The sequence below is a fragment of the Seriola lalandi genome, unplaced genomic scaffold, assembly GCF_002814215.2.
Source record: "Seriola lalandi dorsalis isolate HSWRI2012SDOR001 ecotype SW California unplaced genomic scaffold, Sedor1 jcf7180002054563, whole genome shotgun sequence".
Classification (NCBI taxonomy): domain Eukaryota; kingdom Metazoa; phylum Chordata; class Actinopteri; order Carangiformes; family Carangidae; genus Seriola; species Seriola lalandi.
This window is the reverse complement of record NW_019525116.1, coordinates 1632055-1655446: the sequence shown is the minus strand read 5'-3', so window position 1 is coordinate 1655446 and position 23392 is coordinate 1632055. Positions and strand designations below refer to the sequence as shown.

Genomic DNA, 23392 nt, shown 5'->3' with positions numbered 1-23392 from the left:
GGACGCCCGCGTTTCCCAGCAGGGTGAGCGCTGCCCTGTACAGCCTTCAGTATTTAACCCCCCCCCCCTTCTCCTCAAATAACAGATCAGTGAAATATGATGTTGCTCACTGTTGCACACTGTGCTGAGTACATTTCTCGCACTCTCTGTTGTCACTTGCTCCCTTGTGCACACCCAAACTTTCTCAGAGCACTCCTCAGTGTACATGCTTTGATGCTCTGATGCTCTCTCTCTGTTTTCCTGGAGAGAAAAATGATTTATTGTGTAGCCTGTGTCTCAAATCCTATTACAGTCAATGCTGTTGTGTGGAGGTGGAGAGGGAAGTGATCACTCTTTCTAAGGGCCACATTTATAAAGGATTGGCATGCACATAAACCATGCATATGCATGCACTTCCCACACATAAACAGATATTTATAAAAAAGAGGAATATGTGTTGAATGCATACTGTAGACCAGACGTAAACATGGTATACGATATGTCAGTCTATGGCTCTTTTAAAATTAATAATAATGATTATTTGTTTTTTTGTGCTCGAGTATAGTTTTTTTTTTTTTTAATCCAGATTGGAGACATTACTTGCTTTTTTTGTGTGTTCTTGTTTTTTTCCACTTTAAACTACATTAAGTTAAACCATTAATGCTGGAGTGCAGGACTTTTACATATAAATGAACGTCCATTACAAGCCCTTTGCCAAACGAGTTCACTAAGTGCTGATTAAGCCTCTCAGCTCCAGGTAAATCTGTGTGTGTGTGTGTGTGTGTGTGTGTGTGTGTGTGTGTGAGAGAAACAGACTAGCTGTTTTTCTCTGTTTCCAGTCTAATGCTAAGCTAAGCTAACTGGCTGCTGGGGTTAGGCTAATATTTACCAAACATATACAGTGTGAGATCAATCTTCTTATCCTACTCCTGGCGAGAAAACAAATGAGAGTATTTCCAAAAAATATTGAAGATGATCGGCGGGAGAGTGTTTCTTCTTCGTCTCTCCTTTCATTGACGTATCTTAAGAGTGATGCAGCCGTAATAATATGTGGACAGTTTGTTCATTTAGATTCATAAATCAGAACTATGGATATGCAGAGCTTTATAAATACATACAGAAACAACGCTTGTGCATATTTCTGTTTTATTATGCACGTGAGTGCAGTACACATGGACACACAGCTACTGTAGAGCAGACTAGAGACACTTTGGACTTCCTGTGCTTGTGTTTTTATTGAACTATTTATTTGTTTCAGGTGTTTTTTTTTTATCTTGTAGAAATGTATTCACAGACTCGGCTCCTGTCTGAGCAGAAAGGACTTTAGCATGTTTGTGTGTGTGTGTGTGTTTCACTTAACACGCTGCGGCAGTGTGTTAAAGTGGTGGTGTCATGTTGACGCTCTCTCTCTCTCTCTCTCTCTCTCTCTCTCTCTCTCTCTCTCTCTCTCTGTATCACCACATTAATTAATTTAATGTTGCCACAGCTGCATTTCATGCTCATGTCGCCTCTACTGTGACACGCCGACCACAGCAAATTAACTTTGGTCCAATGAGTGAACCAATCTAAAGATAATGAGCATGTACTCATGAAGTTATAAATGATGAATTCGATGCCATGCAGTGATCTCTCAAAGCTCATAGAAGCAGTGGACTTTGTAGGAGGAATTCTTCAGTAAATTAAAAAGTCTAAATGAATTTTCTGGCATTTTATTCTTGCCACAGACACTTTTTTTACACAAACACGATGTCAGATTTTCACCGCATGATTATCGTGCCTGAAAGAATTCACGATAACAATATTATTGTGGCATCTTGAAAAATTTGATAATTATTATAGTAATAATGCATCAGTCAGATGCATCTTTAACTTGGTTTATTGTGTGTTTTTTTCTCTCTTTTTTGGCAAATGATTCATTTGAAATGAAAACTACATTTTCTCAAGCGCACCTACGCTTAGCTCTGTCTATCTTGAACAGCTGATCTGCAGCGTAATACAGTGTGCAGTTGTAAAGTAGTTTAAAAAAAGAAAAGTAGTTCTTGATCCGTGGCTGCCATCAGCTCCGGCGGCCGTGTCGCAGCCAGAATCCGACGCAGCCTCCCCTGGTGGAATCCAGGTGTTAATCTCTTGAAACAAACATGGTTTTGCTTTGATCGGAAGAAGCTGACCTCTGCAGGACTGGACGAATATCATATGCTGCGAGCCTGCTAATCTTCCTGCTCCCACTGCTCCTTGTTTTGGATTTATCTGAACTCTCGTAACACACGACTACAGCTGGTTGGACTTGGCGTTCCAGACCTTGCTGTTGCATTATTAATCACACAACAGCCTGTTAATTTTGTTTCAGTTGATCTCTAAATAATAATATAATCAATACACAGTGTTGCAGAAAATGAATGCTGATGGAGTTCATTATTTATATAGCAGCTGTAATATAGCATTCCTTCTAACTAGATTAAAACCACACACTGCCTTCCAATCAAGCTAAATAACAAGCGTAATCAATATTTTCTGTTGTGGGTTCAAAGTAATTCCCTTATAGATGGTGACATAAAAACTTGAGCCGTAATATATTTGTTCAAATAGGAACAACACAGCAGTGAAAGTAATGACCATTAATTTACCAACACGTTAAAAAGCTGCAGTATGTGAGTCCGTGAGAAAAACAAAGATCTTCCTACCTCTCACTCAACGTTTCCAGGCCTCAGTCTCCTCAATCAAATTACACGTTATAAAAGAAGCTGACCGTGTCAAATATACAAAGCTTACAAAAGCTAATTAAAGCAAATGTAATCAAGCATCTGCTGCAAGATTTAGCAAATGTGTGTGAGAAATACGCTGTTACTCAGTGAAGACCTTGGTCAAGCTATTTTGGCACTTAGCTGACATCTGTCCTGAACTGTGACCCCCCCTCTTTTTTAAAGCTGCATGCTAAGACACAAAGAACCATGGGTAGACTTTCCCATTACACACACAGGCAACTGCTCAGGGCCCCAGCTATGATGTCGAGATCTAAAACATGTAAAATTATCTTTGTATTCTAACATATATTTGTTTACTGCTCAATGGCAAACAAAATGCAGTCAAAGTTTCTTTTATCTGGGTTACTGGGCTACAAGAAAACAGCAACATACTGGTCCCAGTGTGGAAGAAGATTTATATCCTTTTATTCAAGTTAAGGAAGACTAGCAATATATCAAGATACTGTAAAAAATCTCTTTTACAAAGAAATGTTCCAGGTTAGAAGTTTTACTGAGCCAACAGCTGACTCCAGTGGTGGAAACCAGCACCAATGTTAACTCTTGTCTCTATCACGTCTTTTCTTCTACTGATGTTAGCACGCTAACCAGCTAGCCCCCAGCGCATCTCGACACTTTCCGATAGCGACTCACCGTAGCCTCCAATCTGCCCTGCAGACGTAGCTCTGCTTTGTATTACAAAGACAACGATGGACGAAGCTCTTGTCAAGGCACAATCACCACCACCCTCATTCAGCAGCAGAGGAAACTTACAAAAAGCCTGTTTAAAGTATCAAAAGCAACTTAGTCATTATGCTGGAAGGCAATCGATTAATATTAGGTAATTACTGACAATACTGGCTTGTGTGTTAATGTGGCAGCTGAGTTATTTTTTACCTCTTTATACCAGGTGAGAATAAGGCACAATCAAGGCCCCGTGCCTGGGTTTAACCAGGGTCCTGAAATCACCTAAGCCATGAAATGAACACACAAATCCTGTAGAGAGAGTCAAGTGTATACAACATAATCCTCTGTTTACTACGTTCACAGCTGTGTTGTCGTATGTCAAAGGTTTCTTTCCTTGCACAGAACTTCAAAGTCCTTAATCATCCATGTTCCGTTTGCTTGCTGCTGAATAAAGCTACTTTTTGCACTAAGAAGCTATAGGCCTACCATACATCTCAACGGGACACATCCCTCCCGCTGGAGGAAATCAAAGAGCTGCTGCAGCCTACACATTATGATCACACGCACAGATTCACCCACGTTCTCCGAAGGAAACATATGATTTCACCAAATGTGCACACATTGATCCGCCCACAACGTAGCCAGAAGGACCTGACATGCTGGCACTTAACCAGCCTAGAGCAAGAACATGCAGCATGCTCTGAAGCTGGGGGAGAAGACACACATGAAGAGCAATTATGCAGCGTTGTCTCTCTGTGCTCCCACTCTAGCTGCAGATTGAGCTGTGTCTTACTCTGTCTGGCAGCACTACTTAATTCTTTTTTTATTCAACATGGGATATGGAGAGCCAGGGGCACACACACACAGAGAAATCTGATCCGTGAAGGAATATGCCCGGACGTATTCTAGCAATTGCTGCTGGCAGTGAGCTAAATCCACACACAGCAGCATCGCTCCAGGTAGAGAGACAGACAAACAAGGGGTCCTGCGTAAGCTCAGTAACACTCTTCTGTTTTTACATCTTCTTCATGCCATGTTCAAGGCTGCTCTCCCCTTCTCCCTCTGCCCTTCATACGGTATCTCTCTCCTCCCCTGAGAGGAGGGAGAGAAAGGAGGCAGGGATCAGCGATGTTAGATATAATGGGTTCACACTGCGTGAAAAAAGGATTAGACTTACTGAAGGTCAATGTATGGTGCTAATTGCACTTTAAAGCAGCTTAAAGGAACAAGCATGTTAGCACTTCAAATTGCATATGTTACACATTACTGATGACCATTTTCTCACACTTACCACACATTTATGCACTATCCCACCTTCCAGTCATTTCACGGTGATATAAAACTCTTAACCTTCGAGGCTTGAAGCTTGTTTTTTATAGATAATCAATCAAGGTAAATATGTAGCCGCCTTAGCTCATCATCGAGTTGCACTACAGTGTGAGCATAGCAGCACTCTGTTCGTCAGTCTAACGAGGTTTCCTACGCAAACCTTTGGTGGAAATAAAAATGTTATTTCTTTACTTGTAGCAGTGGGTTGCATCTTCAAAGGTATGTTCGGGATCCTGCAGGTGTCTGCTGTCTGGAATAATAAAATGTTAATCCAGGATGAAATTAAAGCTTAAATCCAACGTTTAACTAGTCAGAACCGCTCTGCTCTTCTTCCCTGCTGTGCTAGCTACGTCAGGATCCGACAGTGAGCGATGCAGTATGAGGAAATAATGGATATTAATGTTGGTTTTGCCCCAAGCAAAAATGTAATTGTTCCAAGTTGACATCTGTGTGATCACCAAAATGCCTTTGAAAATACAACCACTTGCTGGACAACCAGTTAGCTTACAGGCTAATGCGCTGATGTCACAAATGCAGCTCGTGTGACGAAGGACAATGATGTAAATCTCTTCTGCTTTGATGCTCACGAGGAGACTCTGACATTAGAAAGTTAGCAGCTAAACAAGCGCTTTAAAAAGTTAATTTATTAAAATTAAAACTAAATTTCAGTCCTGTTGCTGAATCAGGTGTGGGAGTTCAGTTTAAAGTGATATGGGTGTTGAGGAAAACCTTCAGACCGATTTTTTAAAAATGAAGAGAAGAAGAATTCCTCTTCTAGAAACCCAACTCCAGCTGTTGTCTGTTGTGTTTGTGAAATGTGTGAATGCTCCGACTTGTGTCTTCCTCAGTACATCCAACATGTGCATGAATCACGTGCAGGAAAAGTGGATTCTGCCAGTTACAATTAAAACTATACAGAGAGGCAATTACAAATACATTAAATGGATGTTTGCTGTAATGTAAATCGACGATGAATGAAAATCATATGGATTAAAACTTAAATGCCAAATGCTAAGCTTTAATAAAAGTGCTCCCTGTCTCAAGAAAGTTTCAAGGCTCTGTAGGTTTTCATTCAGAACAACATGAAGTGAAACCAATGGCAATCTGCAAAGTAGAAAATCGATATAAAACCACATGGTCCACTTTAAGCATGGTGGTCTGGACTTCATGTGGATTTCCCACCCATCAGTTACAGCAGGTTTTATTTTGTAAAAAAGTGTGTAATAAAACTTTCCACTGAAACCAGGCTGATAAAATACTTTTAAGTGGCTTGGTAGCAATTCTGGTGCACATACCGTAGTTTTCTCCTTTACTCTTTAAATGTGATAAGCTCTCAGAATATGTATTTCTTTCCTCTTATGGATTGTTATGAATACTGATCCTTAATCCAGCAAGCATCAGCTGGCAAGAAAAGTTAAGGGAAAGAGGGAAAACTATTTTTGGCAATAGCAAAGAATATCTGGCCTCTGCAGATGCACTTTCTTTAAATAGCTGTCTGCATCTGTGCTCCTCAGATCACCTCACATTTCTACTTCATTTATGTTTCCGCTTCACTTCACCGCTGTCTGTTTTCAGATGTAAAACAAACGACTATTGAGCATGTTATTAGAGCCTTAACTATATCCTGCTCCGTCACACAGGCTCTTAACCTCAAGAAACCTGGGATTCATTTGAGGAAAGTCATCTCACTCCTTGTCCCTGAGCTCATTAAAACATACAAATAGATGGCAACAGGCCTGTGACCCATTTTTTGGATCCAGACTTGGTTTAAACACTGATCTACAGAGACACAGCGGCGTTGCAGAGGGGTTAAGCAGTTAAAGGTTGAATTAGGTTAATTAAATGTTGGAAGAAAGAGAAAACTATCATAATCCAGTCACGTTTCAGATGTAAATGATCTCAACAGCCATTCTATTATTTTAGAAAAACACTTGGCTCCGAATATCAATGATGACAGAGATTATCAACTTTTGACATGACTGGTCACAGCATCCTTTCTAAAAGGTGATTTTCTGTGTCTTTATATATATATATATATATATATGGGAAAGTTATCCCAAGCGGAGTCCTTCAGGGGTCAATGTTGGGCCCTCTGTTCAATTGCCTCTAGGCCACATAATATGGAAACACAGCTTATGTTATTATCATTACACTGATGACACACAGCTATACTGATCCTTGTCCTCTGGAGACAAACTTCTTACAGCTCATCATTGGTGTTCAAGCTCTGCAGTGAGAAATATGTTTTCACTGAGCCTCCGTCTGTCCCTGGAAAGTAGCACACATGCAGAAACCTGGATGTTATTCTTGATTCTGACCTTAATTTCTGTCCCTCTGCCTTTTCTTTTTTTTTTTATCGTAAAAATATTTCTAGAGCGAGAAGCTTCTTGTCTCACACTGATGCAGAAAAACTTCAACATCACGTATTTGTTTGGTTTATTTGCCTCTTAACCTTGATTTCTAGACAGTGCATTCCAGTGTAAATACTCTGTCTTATATCTAACAATAACACAGGGAGCGTGGCTACACTAGACAAGCTTTATCACTGGGCTGGAGTGTGCTCTGATTCCACATTCAACATCTGAACTAGTGGACTATGTTTCCATAAATGTTGATTTATGAGGCCCACGCTGACCGTATCTGTGGTGCCGGCTTCCCCCTCATAACTGGGTCACCTGATGAGAGAGTAATGGGTCTGTGGGACAGACAGGCTCATAAATTATGCAGAGGAAGGAAGAGACAAAAAAGACAAAGACAGTGGTGGATGTATGGCTGTGACAAGCAGCTGAGAGAGAGAGACAGAGAGAGAGAGAGAGAGAGAGCAAGTATCTGAGGCTGTGAACCATGTTCTTTGTTGGTCTGTAATGAGTCTAAAAACGATGGCTTTGTTATCTGCAAATAAACCAAACAACAAATTCAGGGCAGAGGGTTTGTGTCCCAGTGGTGCCCATCCATCATGTTGCAAAGCTGATTCACCGTCGCAAGCTGACAGCTCATTGTGCGCTGCGGGCCCCTGCAATACTTGGCTCTTTTTTCCAACTTGTCAGTCTGTGTCCTCTTGAACCCGCTTTAAGCCACATGATGGACATCAACAACCTGGGAGTTAAAGCCGGGACAGAACAGAAATAATGCAGGGGAGCGTTTCAGGTTGGCGTTCAATGCAAAAAAACAGGACGATCCATCAGTGTAGCTGTGTGAGAAACTGTCAGCCTCCTCAACCCTCGAAAGAACACACCAGAGCGAAGCAGGGCGGAGAAGAGAGGTGATAATTGAGTTGATGCCTGAGTATCACCGTCGTGGGCAGAGCCTCACTTTCACAAGTTCAAATTAAATTAGAAGTGTGTTTCTAAAGCTCGTTGAGCGAGACATATTTAGAGAAAAATGAACATAGTGAAAGTGAACTGCTCTGAACTGAACACATCTCCAACAAAGTACAAAAAAGTTGTAACAAAAACATTCAAACTAAGACCAATGCAACCACATTAACATGCTAGCAACATAGCTCAATGTCCGTCAGTCTACCATTTTGGTCCCGACTAAAATATCTCGGCAACTATTGGACACTAATAAGTGACTAAGATGATGAAAACGGTAAATAGTTGTATCGTTAAGTCTCTTGCTAGTCCAAGTTCATGTCAGTGCAAAACTAGCGAGATTGTGCGCCCCTGAAAAATGACCCTATAGGTCGGCTATCCCAGCAGATTATTACGACCCACAGTTACATTTTATATGTATATGCATTATAATTGAGAAATCTCTACCTGTGTTAATTAAGACAAGAGCGAACGTCAGTTGGCGTCATCGTATAGGAGCGAGAATCGACACAAGGAGGAGGTGGATGAGACGACAAAATGCTTTAGTTTCAAATGGAGCCAGCTGTTCGTTTCCTGCTTCAAACTGATTCAGTGTTGTTTCTCTATTAAGCAAATTATTTTAACCCAACCCATGATCTTTCCCGGAACCTAACCGAGTCGTTTTTTGCCGACTCGTGTTTCTGAGCCAAGCGAAGACTAAAATATCAGGCCCCTCTCCTCTGACCCTGTTCTGAACACTGGCTTTATTTCTGAATTTGCATTAATTAATGTTGAGATTTATTATTGTAACTGTGATGCTGAAGGTGTGGCACATGATGAACCAACCGGAAGGTCGGCCCACATCTATGATGGCTGGTAACGATCATTTCATTGGTGGTAACATTTGAAACAGGTGCGTACTAATGGCAACCCTGCGGATCTCCTCTACCCTTGTTTACAGTACACTAAACCTAAAGCTGTCAGGGAAGACATTCAGCTCTGTTCTGCCTCCTACTGGACACACGTTTTAACCCTACAAGCACACATACTACAATGAATGCAGGAAATGTGAACAAGCTGCTTGTCAACAATGTACATGAGCGGAAAAGCAAATATATTAAGAGGCTTAATGAGTGTTATGAAAGTGCGATGTAAGATTTATGGGACAGGAAAGGATGTGGAAGTTTTGTAATGATATGATGATGAAAAAATCCATTGGGGGATAAAATACTGACAAGCGCCCGGCTGAACTGGCTTCTACTATCACCTCCTTACCTCTCTGTTACTCACTGTACTTGACATTTTACCCCCAGAACCCCATTACGCACTTGACTGTGCTTGGCCAGCTATAACTAATCGTCATTACACATTTAAGAGCTGTGGGCAATTCAAGTCTGATAGCTCAGATAGCTTGCATCATCTTCAGTAAGATGCCTGCTCAGAGGATTCCACGGTGACCTGCGAACCCCCCACCCCCCCACCCCCACCCGTGTCACAAGCACTTTGAACCGTCCGTGTAAAGTCCCGACACTGCAGGAGCGTTTTTTTTAAAGATTCTGTCCAGATGGAGCATGAAGAACTATTCCCTTCATCTCACTCCTTCTCCCACCCATCCTCTCTCTGTCCTCCGCCCCCACCGCTGCGTGTCCTACCTAATGAGGCGCTCCGCTCCAGCATGTGGGTGTCTTATAGCGAGTCTCAGCAGCCTTGGGCGGCAATCTGGATGGTTGTAACACTGTCAGACCCTCAGTGTGCTGCAGATTTCCCTCCGTCTCTCTCTCTCTCTCTCTCTCTCTCTCTCTCTCTCTTTCTCTCTTTCTCTTTCTCTCTGATGATCGCGCACAGCTTCAACATGCAGAGACACAGAAACAAATACAGCAAAATGCATCAGCACATAATCCTCCAGCGTCTAGACTACTGCTCTTTAAGAAAATAAACTTGAATTCCTTATATTATATTCTCATATAGACACATATTTTTGAGCATTTCATGATTGAAAAATGACACTGTCATCTAGTGATGTGAGTATTCACTGAATACTCGCATAATTCGACTCTTCAGCAAGACTGTGGTCTAATTCTTATGGTTGATCCTCTGATGAACAAAATCACTGTCACACTGTCGTGGTTTAATGTGATTAGTAACACTTGTGCTTTTCCTCTAAGACAAAATTACCGGCCGTCTATCACCATTCAGTCGCTCGGTTTATTACAAAAGAAACGAATGCAGTCTAATGTCACAGCACTGCAGTAAATCATGAGGATTATCATGTTGTTCGCCATTTGAGGCCGCACCGTAGTTTGTGGTGGGGTGTTATTAAATCGTGATGATAGATTTTGAAGATTTATTTTCTCTCTCTCTCTCTCTTGTTAGACGAGGAAAACCACAAGAAAATAAAAACATAAGTCCAAAACATTAAGTCTCTTAAGTGTCCGTTGATAAGCAGGCACCAACATGTTGAGCTAGCGTCCATCGGTAAACAGGCCCGACCACGTTAGCGCAACAGAAATGTGATTAAAAATCAATAAAACTACGGAAGACGAATCACATTGTACATGTTAAGGCACATCATTATACACAAAGATAAACAAATCAAACACTGTTCCCATGAGCGCCTCTTGAACCATGTGCAGAATAACATCATATCTTTCCTCTGCGTCCATGGTGATTCTGACCCACAATGCAATAGTCATACCCTCAACTTAACTTACATTAAGGGCACTTCATTTTTCAACCAAGCATTGTTTCTATTCTTTTATCAATGTTACCCTTTTAACATCTTATATATCACGTTTTATCCTTTTAATGACTGTATAAACTGAAACTATCATAGATTTATGACAGAACCATGTGAAATAAACATCTCAATGAATCCTGCGTCTCACAGACTAAAACATCAGGGCCCTCCCCTCGGACCCTGTGTCCTTACCTTTCTCTGCCATTCGAAATGTTCTAAACCCTGACTTTAATATTCCTGGATTTGCATTAATAAATGTTGACATTTTGGCTGATATCAGGTAATTTTCTTGGTCATTTTGGCTGAAAATTGTCACTCTATGAAAAAAATTCCACCCTGCAGTCATCTCTGTCTTGTAGCTTGTATTTGCCACATCTTTTTCCGTCAGTGCCTGTCATTGCTGTCGGCGCATATTTAATATGCCTTTGTCCCAGTGCGCTGCCAAAGTGTGACTGAAAATTTGAAAAGGATCTTGTGTCTGAAGCGTCTCAACGTCGACTTTCCTAATAATCCCAACCACAACAGACGGATTATTGCACAGACATCAGAAGAGAAAGCAGTCGAACCATCTGACAGCAGCAGGTACAGCACATATCCAGAGAGACAGAGAAAGACAGAGAAAGAAAGAGAGAGAGAGAGAGAGCCGGGGACAAACTGGTGGCAGCAGTGATGAGGATGATGACAGTGATGCTGATAGGTGGCGGTGGCGGCGGCGGCGGTGGTGGTGGTGGTGTGTGTGGACCGTAGCCACCACGTTTAATAAAAGCTACCAGACTAAATGGGCTTCTTGTGCCTTGGGTGACGGACAGACAGACTGTCCCTACGGCAACCTGTCTCCTTAACAGTTGGGTCAAATTAACTGAGTCTGCTGCCATGGACTGAGGTCTTTGTTGTTAGTTCAGTGTCCACCAGTGGGGATGCATTGTAAGTCACCCATGAATGACTTGTTGTTTACTGTTAGGTCTGGACTGCATATAAAACAGCTCTTTTGGATGCGGACTGTAGTTTTATTTGCATTACTTGCATTGCTCATTTAGCTCATTTTTTGAACTATGTTTTCATCTTTTGCTGGACATTCATGCTTCCCCCTCTTGATTTAAAAAATGAAGCTTGCATTTTTAAAAATTGGATTTTTATATTGAAGCTGTTTGTTGGTTCGTGTGATATAAATATCACATTAGGAACTTAGCTGCTTCATTTTCCTCCAGGCTCAAATTAGTTGAGATAAACTTGTCCAAAGGTTTGACAGGCTGTGTAGTTTTCGGCGTTTGAGCTTATCTGTGTGTGTGTGTGTGTGTGTGTTTGTGGAAATAACATCACAGTCAGAAAGTTCACAAAATAATTCAGCAGCTATGAGCAAAGAATGAATAAAGCGTCTTACCTTTCACAACTTGCAAGTGGTAGAGTTCACAGCAGCTAAATATAAATAACTCTATTTTAGCAAATGAATGGGATTACAAACAGACTGCATGAGCTCAGGCTGTAGTCTCAGATGTTGCTGCTTCCTGTGTCGCTCGGAGGCCTTCTGTAATGACTTTTGGGAGAACAAAGTGAGCAAGTTCACATCTTGAGAGAGAGGTGGGAGTGACTTTACCCCTGTGTGTGTGTGCGTGTGTTTGTGTGTGTGTGTGTGTGTGTGTGTGTGTGTGTGTGTGTGTGTGAGTAAGTGGGGCAGACCAGAGCATGGTGCTGCACGCTCCTGCAATTAAAGGACCAGTGTGTAGGATTTAGTGGCATCTAGCAGTGAGGTTGCAGAAAGGCCCTCTCCAGACTCAGTGTTTGGTTTGTCCATTCTGGGCTACTGTAGAAACATGGTGGAACAACTTGGCGGGCTTCATGGAAGAGGAGGACCCGCTCCTCATGTTCGTACAAGGGGCTTATTCTAAGCTAGTTATGAATATGATATTTAATTTCTACCAGTAGATCCCTCTAAATCTTACACACTGGTCCTTTAGTAAAATGAAGACTGAAACATCTGGAAGTAAGACCTGGTCGACGACTTGGGAGGTAGCAACAGCAGCTAATAAATGCCGCATCACACACCAGGCGTAAAAGTTTAACACTTGTGGTTTGCAGCTTCTTTTTTAGGCTACAGGATAGGATTGCTCTCTGTTCATTACCTGTCAGTCATTTAAACAACTACACACTCTTATATTATTGTATAATATTAAATGATAATAAATCATCAGCAAAAATTTACTGAAATTATAGAAAGTGTTAACTTTATTTTATTATAATATTTTATTACGAGATTATTATTGCTGATGCTTTAACATGTGAGCAATTTAATGTTGTAGCTGGTTGGCTATGTATCATTTTAAATACAGTGCATACTGTAGTGTAGTTAAGTTTATAACGGTGCATTATATTTTATAAGCTCATCATAGGTTTTGTTTTCTTTCTGAAATATGTTGGAATATAAATATAAAGTCACAGGAAATGTAGCTAAAACTTTGCCGACTTAAGTTCTTCTTTCCACCACAGCCATCTGGTCACTTACTTTGTCTGTCTGTTGTTTGGTGCTGGGCAGGTAGTCTACAGTGTGTTTATCATTATCATATAATTTTTCTTTGAAAGCAGCTCCCAGCTGTGGCTAAAAACCGAAGCTGTGAGAGACTGAACCAAAACAATGTGCTTTAATTTAAAGTAATCTCATGGAGACGCTTTAAAGCTCTGTAGGCATGAGTGGAACAATGCAGTCATGTGATCCGCTGCTATTGTCAAAATATTTATTGTAGCCGCTTTAATGTCGACTGGTGGATTTTTAATAATAGGTCCCAGTCTAAGAAGGGCTACGTCTTCAGTCTAATTTAACAAATGTGATTTATTCTCATGCAGGTTTACTACCTGTCACTTACATTACTCTGCACTGCCATCCATTGAAATGAGCCCCCCCCCAGCCTGGAGTCGCCTCCATTTACATCTCATTATGAAAAGATTGCTGCTCTACCTCCATGTTCTCTGCTTCAGGACCCCATCTGGTGTGTTCACAATAACATGCATCATTTCCCTCTGTGCCTTGGGGGTTTATAGCAAGCCTACATGAACAAGGGACCACTCCTCTGGATCCTGTGTAAAGGAGTGGGGGGGGGGGGGGGGGGGGGGTGATAATAGACAACTGCAGCTCGGGAAATCAAATCACATGAGATGGAATTTATTTTCCAATCACCGTGAAAGAGGGGAACACCTGCTGTAGGCCCCCCTTGATATTTGCAGAACCTTCCCCACATGCTGTTATGCTGATGGTCTGTCTGCTGTAAAGGCATTTTGTTCGGATGGCAAGAAATTCCTTTTGACTTGCGCCACGGTAAAACACAGAGCTGAGGCAGGACACTAAACAAATTCCTGAAGACAGATAGTTGGCTTCTATTAAATAAGACTCCTGAGGAAAACTGCACTCAAGGTATTCTGTGTCGACACTTGAGCTGCTAAGAAAAGCCAGATATCTTATGTGTGAAGTCCTGTATCTGTCAGTTGTTGATTTTTTCTTGTTTGCTTTTTTAGGTTAAGTATTTACATGCTTGACAAAAAAAAAAAGGATATTACAGATTGTGTAGAACAATAAGTAATAATACAGATAGACATGATGTAACAGGGATGTTGGGATAGGGACTTGGTTTGAGAGAAAAAAAACAAAAATAAGAGTTTTTGTTGGTTGTTTAAGTGGCAGAATTAGCAAAGGATCTGGTGGGAGCTACAGACAAAGGAGAAAGGATATAGTGTAGGAATGTGGTCCTTTGTTGTCGAGCTGATTAATGAACTGCCCCTGTACACCACAGCTGGAGCCTTTGGTGTAATGATACAGGGGCATGTGTGTGTGTGTGTGTGTGTGCTGGGGGGTTGTGTTTGGAGAGCTGTGCGGGAATTATGTGTGTGTGGGTAATAGGGGGTTAATGTGTGAATCTGTGCAAGGTGTGTTTATATGATGGGCTTGAAATGAGATATTATGGTTTGTGTGCTCATGCAGTCTGGACCGTTCATGTATGAAATGTGGGTGGCTGCATCGGCCTACTTCAGAGGAGGGTTTTCTAAGTTCTCATTTAAAGCAATAGTCACATCAGAAGCAGGGTGCCACGCTCATGTTAATACAGATAATATAAAATCCACTTACCAGCTGCAATTGTCATTTTCACCTCACTGGTTTTTGCACAGATTAAACATATGTGGGACATAACCAAGCCTTGAACAAATGAAGGCAGCACAGAAGTACCAAAAACTGCAGTTCCACGAATGACCACTAGAGTCTGGCTCCAAAAGTCAGTCAATCCCCACAGACTCTCATGTTAAAATGTCCAACTTTGTAGGCAGAAATAAACATGTTTACAGCCTGGTACAAAAAACATGACAACTGTAGGATACTGTAGAATTTTTATATTATTTTAAATCACCTGTTAAAATCTTATTAAGGCTTTAATTTCAGCATAATTGAGGGCGTCCCGCTTTGAGTGACAGGTGGCTGAGCGTATGCCTGCCACAAGCTGGTATGCACCGAAGTCTCAGCTCGACACACGCCCCTCCTCTTTCCCCATTTTTGGATTAGCTGGGAGTTACGTGGAATCAGACACTGCCAAGATGGCAACGGCGGAGCAGCTCACTGCTCTTCATAAACCTATGAATGTCGTCACCGAGGCTACGTCCATCTTTATGTACAGTCTATGAGCTGGGAGTAAATGTATCAGATAAATGGTTGTATTTAACAGTTGTAATAGTTGGCTAACTTTAATGGATAAATGGTTGAAACATGCTAATAGAAGTGACAGGAGTACAAATGCTTGACCAAATTAGCTTAAACAACTGTGTAAAAACATAACAGCTTCATGCAATTAGTCGTGTTAAAAAGCATCCAGTTTAAAATAAATTAAAATTACTCATTTGATGGGTGGTGTAGCTGCAGGGCTACTTTCATCAGTACTTTTCCAAGTTTTTAAAGCTTTTTATTCTGGTTACATTTGTGCTTCCGGCTCTTTTCTCAACTGCAGACTCATCACATTGGACTGAACGTGTTGCATGACCGGCCATCAGATGTTGACACTGAATTGATTCGTGTGAATTATTTAAATGAGGCGTGTGCAGCGCCGGGATGCAGTGAATGTAAAGGGAGCTGTACCGTGGGTCCTGTGGACGCTCGTGTTCATGCATGGATGCGGCGCACATATACTGCATTCAAGCATTAGCGGATGTATGATTCTGCAATGTGCATGATTGAGTAAATGTGTTAATGCATACATACAACTTGCGTCCCATTGACTAAATGTGTTTTTCTGTGCACGCCTCTGTACACATAGGCAGGGTTTCCGTGGTAACAGCAAATTCACAGAGCAAGCACAGCTCAGCAGTATCTCTTTCATATCTGAACCTCCTTCCTTTTTTTGCCCTTTTCCTTCTTATACTTTTGCCCCACTATCTCTTTCCATTAGTCAAGAGCAGAATTTGGAGGGTTTCATTGTAGGCTCGAGTGTGGTGCAAACAGTCGGGGGGGTGGGGGGGGTGGACAAAGAGATGGAGCAGGCTATAGCCGGGAGGAGAGTAGACCCATGGGACAGGCATCCACTGTGCTGTAAACCATAACGGCCCCATAACAGGCAGATTTCTCATTTCCAAGATGCTCGGGCCATATCTCATCTACCTCCATGACAATCCCACTGAGACACATACGAGGCAGGACAGCACACTCAGCAATGGAGGAGGGGAAATGGGAGGTAGTGAAATGTTGATTTGGAAGGAATGACAGAGAATGGCGATGAATTTCGTCAATAGATTGTTTAGAGGCAGGACCCCAAAAAAAAATCCTCAATTTTTGGATGTGTTTCCTTAAGGATAAAAGATTGTGATTCAGAGATTATTGTGACCTTTATATTAAAGCTGTGTGGATTTCTTCATTTTGGGTTTTGGTATTTTTCCTTCGTGAAATTTCTAACCATGTCAACCGTTTCATCACTCCAAAAAAGAAAAAGTAATCTGCTGTTTTTTTGGTATTCTTTGCCTCCTTCTCGCTGTATTATTACTCATAAAATATAGGTCAGAGGCTTTGTGCACATAAAAAAGGCCAGTGGCTATTAATGTGTGTGAGGTAATGCTATATTAATGAAGACTGGGCAAGGCAGAAGCCACCAGCCGCCTGGCTAACAGAAAAACCTGAGGTTAACCTCTTGATTCATTTAGCACCGCTGGGTCTCTCTGAGCTGCAGGACTCCACCCGTCCTCCTGTTAATGTGCCCATTATAAAAGAAGGAAGTGCAGTACGTTGGTCATGAGGCAGGTTGTTGTTTGTTTTTGATCAGAGCTTCTTGTAAAAATCCGACCTGACTTTATATCTTAAATGAGGTGCATTTTGCTTTGATGTTACATATTTGTTTTCTTTTTTCATTTTCCGAACTTATCCTTTTTTATTAAATATGTTTATTTGGTTAGTTGCTAAGAAATAGAAACTCATATCATACATCATATCTCATGTCTGTGCTAACATCAACTAAATCCACCTATTGCGCCTTCTAATTAATATTTCATATCTTGTTTATTTACCTCTAAAGAAATGTATGTGTTTCATTGGTAATTATGTCCTATAACTATTTCTGCCATGCCAGTGAATCTGCATTTATCTGAAAATGTTGTACTGTTCCTTTAATGTTTTTTGTATGAAGAGTTTACAGCCGTCCTAGTGTCTCTGAAAGGCTGTACTTAGACACAGTGGCACCTTGAGCTAAATGCTAACTTCAGCAAGCTATCATGCTCAAGTTAGATAACCACATGCCTGCTAATTTAGTTTAAAGTATTAGCATGCTAACTTTTTTTGCTAATTAACACTAAACATAGAGCAAAGCAAGGGCTGATGGAAATATCATTGTTTTGCAGGTATTCGGAAATAAAGCCAAAATACTGGGCATGACGCTGCGAGATGAAACTTTACAGGATCACAAAAGTGGTTACACTTCATCCTCAGGGGAACACGAATGTAGGTTATTTACCAAATTTCATGGCAATCCGTCCAATTTGTTGAGACCTCAAAACCACAAACGGCAACCTCATGGTTGTGCGACTGTAGAGGGAAGTTCAGGGGATCAACAAAGTCATTACGATTCATCCTCTGGGCACCATGAACGTGAGGACACAATCTTGTGCCGATCTGTCCTGTAGATTTTGAGGTGGACGGACCGACCAACTGACATGGCCATCCCCAGACCCACATCGCTAATGTGGCTAAAAAGCTTCCATCCAGTAAAAATTCACTGCCTCGTCCCTCCAGAGAGAAGAAGTGCGTCAGGACTGGGATCGTTGTTAATAGCAGGGTGTGCCCTCAGCAGTTTCACAGTGTAAGGCGGTGTATTGTTTTAATAGATAATTCTGTCTCCTCTATATCTCGTCATGACCTGATTGCCAGAGATGTTGTGACAGACTGTCACAATGTTTTCACAGCTCTCAGCTACATCTTCTTTCTGCGTAACTCCGAGCTTTCGTTCACCTCTCACACACTGACATGACCATATGTGTAGGGGGCAAACGCACGCATGCACGCCACACACACTACTGTCCGGCCGGTCCAGCCAACCCCTTTCTCTCTGCTACCAGCTCTGACCTGTGATGTTACATGTGCTCCAGGAACGCTGGATCAATAGCCACGTATCATTAACCTACATCCAGACGTGCACATGTGCAGCCCTCTCTTCCTCCCTATCGTCTTCTTTCTTGGTCTGCAGCATCCCTCCATCCCTCTCCCCTCCAACGTTTGGGTCAGGTTCATGTCCTCTACGTTCATTCAGGAAGAGGAAAGAGCAAAGGAAAGAGGGAAGCGGGAGAAAGAGAGAAGAGAGGAGGGAGGGAGGGAGGGAGATAAGGGGAGAGATGGAAAGAGGGAGAGAAGGGGAGGGATGGAGAGGGAAAACAAGCTTAGAATACAAATGAGCTGACACACATAATGTATGCCCTCCCTTCCTCTCCCTCTCTCTCTCTCTCTCCCTCCCTCTCTCTCTCTCCCTCCCTCTCTCTCTCTCTCTCTCGATCACTGTCTCTCACACACACGCGGATACACTCTCACTCCCTCACACACATGTTCTTGCACTCTCTCCCTCTCCTCTGTGTCTCCTCATTGGACCGAAGGCTGCACAGGAGGTAATTTCAGCCACTTAATTTATAAGTCATCGCTGGTTGTTGGAACAAGCTAATTAAAAGAAGGGTGAGTGTGTGAGTGTGTGTGTGAGTGTGTGTGTGTGTGAGAGTGAGTGTGTGTGTATGTGTGGAAGATTTGGAGACAGAGACGCCGCTGCTGCTGCTGCTGCTACCGCCGTCTCTTCGTCTACTCTCTCACGCTTCACTGTGGACCAGGAGGCAGCAGGGGAGAGGAGAGGAGAAGAGAAGAGAAGAGAGGAGAGACGGACAGCTGGGTGGAAGGAGATTTTCACACCACTTTGCCATCATCTGATCTGACATGGCCACCGCATAGGAATCTGGTGCCACGGCAACCGGCAGCTCGGCGACGAGGTGAGGAGGCAGGGGAGGGAAGGATGAATGGATGGGTGGACGGATGGTGGGTTTCCTCTCCTACCCTTCTCCTGGAGATTTCACAACAGTCGTGATGTGGAAGTCACTGTTTTGCATGTTCTGCGCTTTTAAATGTTAAAGGGTCTCTTCTTACGTGCTCCTTCCCCAGGTCTTTGAGTGGGTCTGTGGGTGTGTATGTTGTGGTGGGGGGGAGTGTCTCTCTGTGGTATTCTGTGTTTTGCGGTGGTATTCCCCAAACAGAAGCCCTAATTATCCCGCGCTGGGTAAATCCTATTACGCTTTTACTCTCCTCCTTCACTTTGTTCTATTAATAGTAGGGAGGGATTGCCGTATAGTCAGAGGAGTGGGATGATTTGTTGTTTGTTTGTGACTCAACTCAGGTGTCGGGATTGGTGTATTGTCCGTGTTTGTAGCCTGTGTGTTTGTCTGTGTGTGAACATGAAGTATGACTAGTGTGACTTGTGGTGAAGCATGGGGTCTGAGTTGAAAGAGATTGGTGTGACAATGGCTGGGCAAAAAAATGGCCACACTGCACACAACACACAAACAACACACACAGACACACACACACACACACACAACATGAGAACTGAGGGATTTGCTCAGATCGACACTGATAGCTCTTGGCTGCAGGTAAAATTTCCTTGTGTGCTCCACAGTGAAAAATCTTCTGCAGTCAAATGAATAATATCCAGGTGAGGGCAGAGTTATCTCTGTGGATGTGGCTCACACAAACAGGAGAATGACTGACTGACAGTTGGCATTTTAACGCTGCATTGCTGCTGCACCTTCTCTTATGTTGCTGCTGCTGCACCAGTGTGGATTTATGCATAAAAGGACATGTGATATGCAAGAGCGTTGTTTAGCAAGGCACAAATGACTGTAACATCAACCATGATCCACATCGCTGTGCCCAATTAGCCTTTGTGTGTGTGTGTGTGTGTGTGTGTGTGTGTGTGTGTGTGTGTGTGTGTGTGCGCGCTCACATGCACAGGCGTGTGTGCTGTATGTCCTGGGGCAGCGTGGTGGACTGCAGAGGCAGGAGAGAGGACATATGGCTGCCTGGGTCTCTACCCTTTGACTGGAGCAGCAGGGGATTCAAATGTCCTGCTCTCCACGATTTGTGTGTGCGTGTTTGTGTTTGTGTGTGTTTTGTGTTGCTAATTCAACTTTTCCATCTGCAGCTCGCCTTTGCTTCTCATCTCCACCATTTTGATTTCAGTTCTCTCACGTTTTTTTTTTAATCCGTGTCGGTGTGTTGTGGGTGTGTGTGTGTCGTTGTGTAAGTGTGTCTCCTAGGTCGTAAGTCTTTCTTTGTTTCCCTCCTTAAACTACACACGTCTGTCTTGGTCTCAGCTGACAGGTTGGTTTGATTTTCTCTGATTGATAGATAAACTATCAGATTAACTCTCTTTTCTTTTGGACCCCTCTAATCAGATCAAAACCATCTGGACTGCCTCTTCCTTCTACACAATTACTCACACACTCTCGCACAAATCTGCACAGTTTAACCAGCGTTGACCAGTAACACATTACTTGGCAACACGTTGTGGTGATGTGCTAATTTTTGTTCACTATAAAGTAGTGTATTACAATTCAGTATTTATTGTACATTAAAGTTACTAATCCCAAGGGAAAGAAATAGTGGCACATTTTATTATGGGGGCTTTTTCCTTACCAAAAATAGCTCCATAATTGTCTTAATTACATGTTGTTTTGTGTCTATTTTTCCGGCTGGCACACCTCTTGTTTTTCAGTATCAAGCAATGCTAGAGATTATCATTTGAAATGTAGCAATTACATCACAGTTACTAAACTCAGTAACGCTGTATTGCGAGTTCCAGTAGATCCATAATTTTCTTAATGGCATGTTTTGTGTCTAATTAACTGGCTGGCTAACGTTAGCTGCTGGTAAGCCTAGATCTAAAAGTCACCACTTAGCTTCTGGAGTGCTGCTTGTAGTCGCCACGGCTAATGTTCAGATAGCTGCTTTTACACTGTCCCATCACTATTGGGCATTTGGAGTCATGTTTGTGTCCAATAAGTCCAGTATTCGCTCTCTTTTAGCTCTGTTTTTGGGCTCCATCGACTCCCGGAGGAATTATCTGGCTCTGCTCTCTCAGATTCAGGTTATAATTCTCTGTAGGTGCATCACCCCTCTCACATTGTCACATTGAGACGTTTGGGTGTGGAGGCTTTGGTGTCGTTGAAAGGCATCTTTGACAGAGCTGTGCTGAGTAACAAAAGCACAGTGTAATGTAACTAGTTGCTTTTGTTGTTGAGAAATTACTAAAAACAGTTTTTCAATGAGTGAATAATCGGTTGCATTTCAAATTGTCCAACAGTGATTTAAAAGCTCCTGAACTGATACGAGGACAGTAACATTAAGAGGATATGTATTAGCCTCTAGCTCAGTCCTGCATGCTGAGCAGTGGACAGATTTTCTCATACTAATTAAACTGCAAACCTGTCACCCAAATCAGCATTCAGAAAGCGCTTCTGAGAAAACCTCACTTATACCAAATGTGTGTGGGACAGCTCAGAAGTCTGCACATACCTCTGGGGAATGTAACCTAAGCTTTTGTAATTCCAGTTCTTTCAGTGAATTCATCCCTGGCTCGGTGTCCCACTTAACAGATTTTAATCATCAAAAGCCTCTCCGCCTCATCCCTGGCCACCCGAGCGGTTTCTCCCATAACACAGTTTCATCTTCAGGAGATCCGCCGCCACCAACTCGCAACTCATGCAGGCGCCTTTCTCAGCTGGTGGCCCAAACTGTGGGAGAGAGCCTCTTTGTGCTGCTTCCCACTGAGGGAATGAAACGCTAAGTGAAACTTCCCCATCAGCCTCTAGAGGAAAAGAAACAGGAACGATTCGTCCCTCTGTCTCTGTTTCTCTTTCTCTCACTGTTGGTTTCCGTTACCTGGGGCTTCTGCTTGTTCACCCTGACAGCTACACACACACTCACACACACACACACACACACACACACACACATACACAGCTGTACACATGCACACACATAGAGTCCAACCAACCCTCTCTAAAAGAAGTCTTGGTTGGCACATTGCGTTGTACTGAGGGCTGCTAAGAGCTTGGCTTCATGCCTTATTCATCCCTCAGGCCTATTCTTTCCACCAGCATAGAAAGAATTAGGAGCAAGAAAGCTCTCCAGCACATAACACACCGCTCACCAGCAGAATAGAGGTCAACCTGTCAACTACTGGGAAACAAAAAATCTCTCCACTGCTCTCCTCGAAAATTGTCAGACTCGACAACAGGTGATCGAGGGTCCGTGTTAATCCACAGAAAAGAACGTTTGTGATCTAAGTTCAGGAATGTCAGAGATGAGAACCTGGAAACATCGCTTCATCTAGCTGAGCACTCCTACTCAGTTCTGTTTGTGGCACCAGGGATCACACAGCACATACTGCCAGCAGTTCACTTGTCTTCTGTTTGTGCTGCTCCTTATCCTCTGTTTTGTGGGTTCTTACGTGTGTTAATCTTCTTTTCTCTGCTTATTTTTCTTTGCGTTTAAGTGGAAACACAGTGAGGCATTCTGCTTACAGAGGCACAAAGCAGATGTAATTACAGAAACAGTGAAGCTGAAGTTTGAAGTTTGAAGGCTTTACATAACTGATTATATGTAAAACCTTAATTCAATTTAATGCCTTAGACTGATTATTATTCACCGTCACAGACTTTACAAAAAAGCATTTACATACTTCGCTCTGTGTTTCTTTTTAAACTTTTGTGATCCAGTGTGCTAGTTTAATACAACCACATCGAGTGGGAATGGGAATTTCTGTAGATTAGATTCTGAGAGATACTGCACCTCTGCTGAGCTAGGCTAGTTACCTTTTAGCAGAACCCCTGTTTCCTACTTTTTTCATAGTTTTTATGAATTTTACATTTTTCTTAACCTTTATTTATTCAGATAAATCCCATTGACATAGAAATCTCATTTTCAAGAGACCATAAAACGGGACAATGCATGAATTTGACTTTTTCTTTGGTTAGAGATGGTTGATACCACTCTCGTGTCTGCCCATTAAATATGGAGCTACAACCAGCAGCCAGTTGCCTTAGCTCAGCAAAGACTGGAAACAGGGAAACACATTATATTGGGTGTA

General features: G+C 42.3%; 1 protein-coding gene across 3 annotated transcripts in view; it reads left to right on the top strand.

The window, feature by feature from the left end:
• The first annotated feature begins 18676 nt into the window (after nt 1-18676).
• Nucleotides 18677-23392, top strand: part of plppr2a (phospholipid phosphatase related 2a) — a 49186-nt gene continuing 44470 nt past the window's right edge. For 2 of the 3 annotated variants that reach the window (XM_023416371.2, XM_023416370.2), the window contains exon 1: nt 18677-19238. The gene's annotated coding sequence lies outside the window, so the exon portion shown is untranslated. The remainder of the gene's footprint in view (nt 19239-23392) is intronic. The other variant, XM_023416369.2, reaches the window with a different exon arrangement.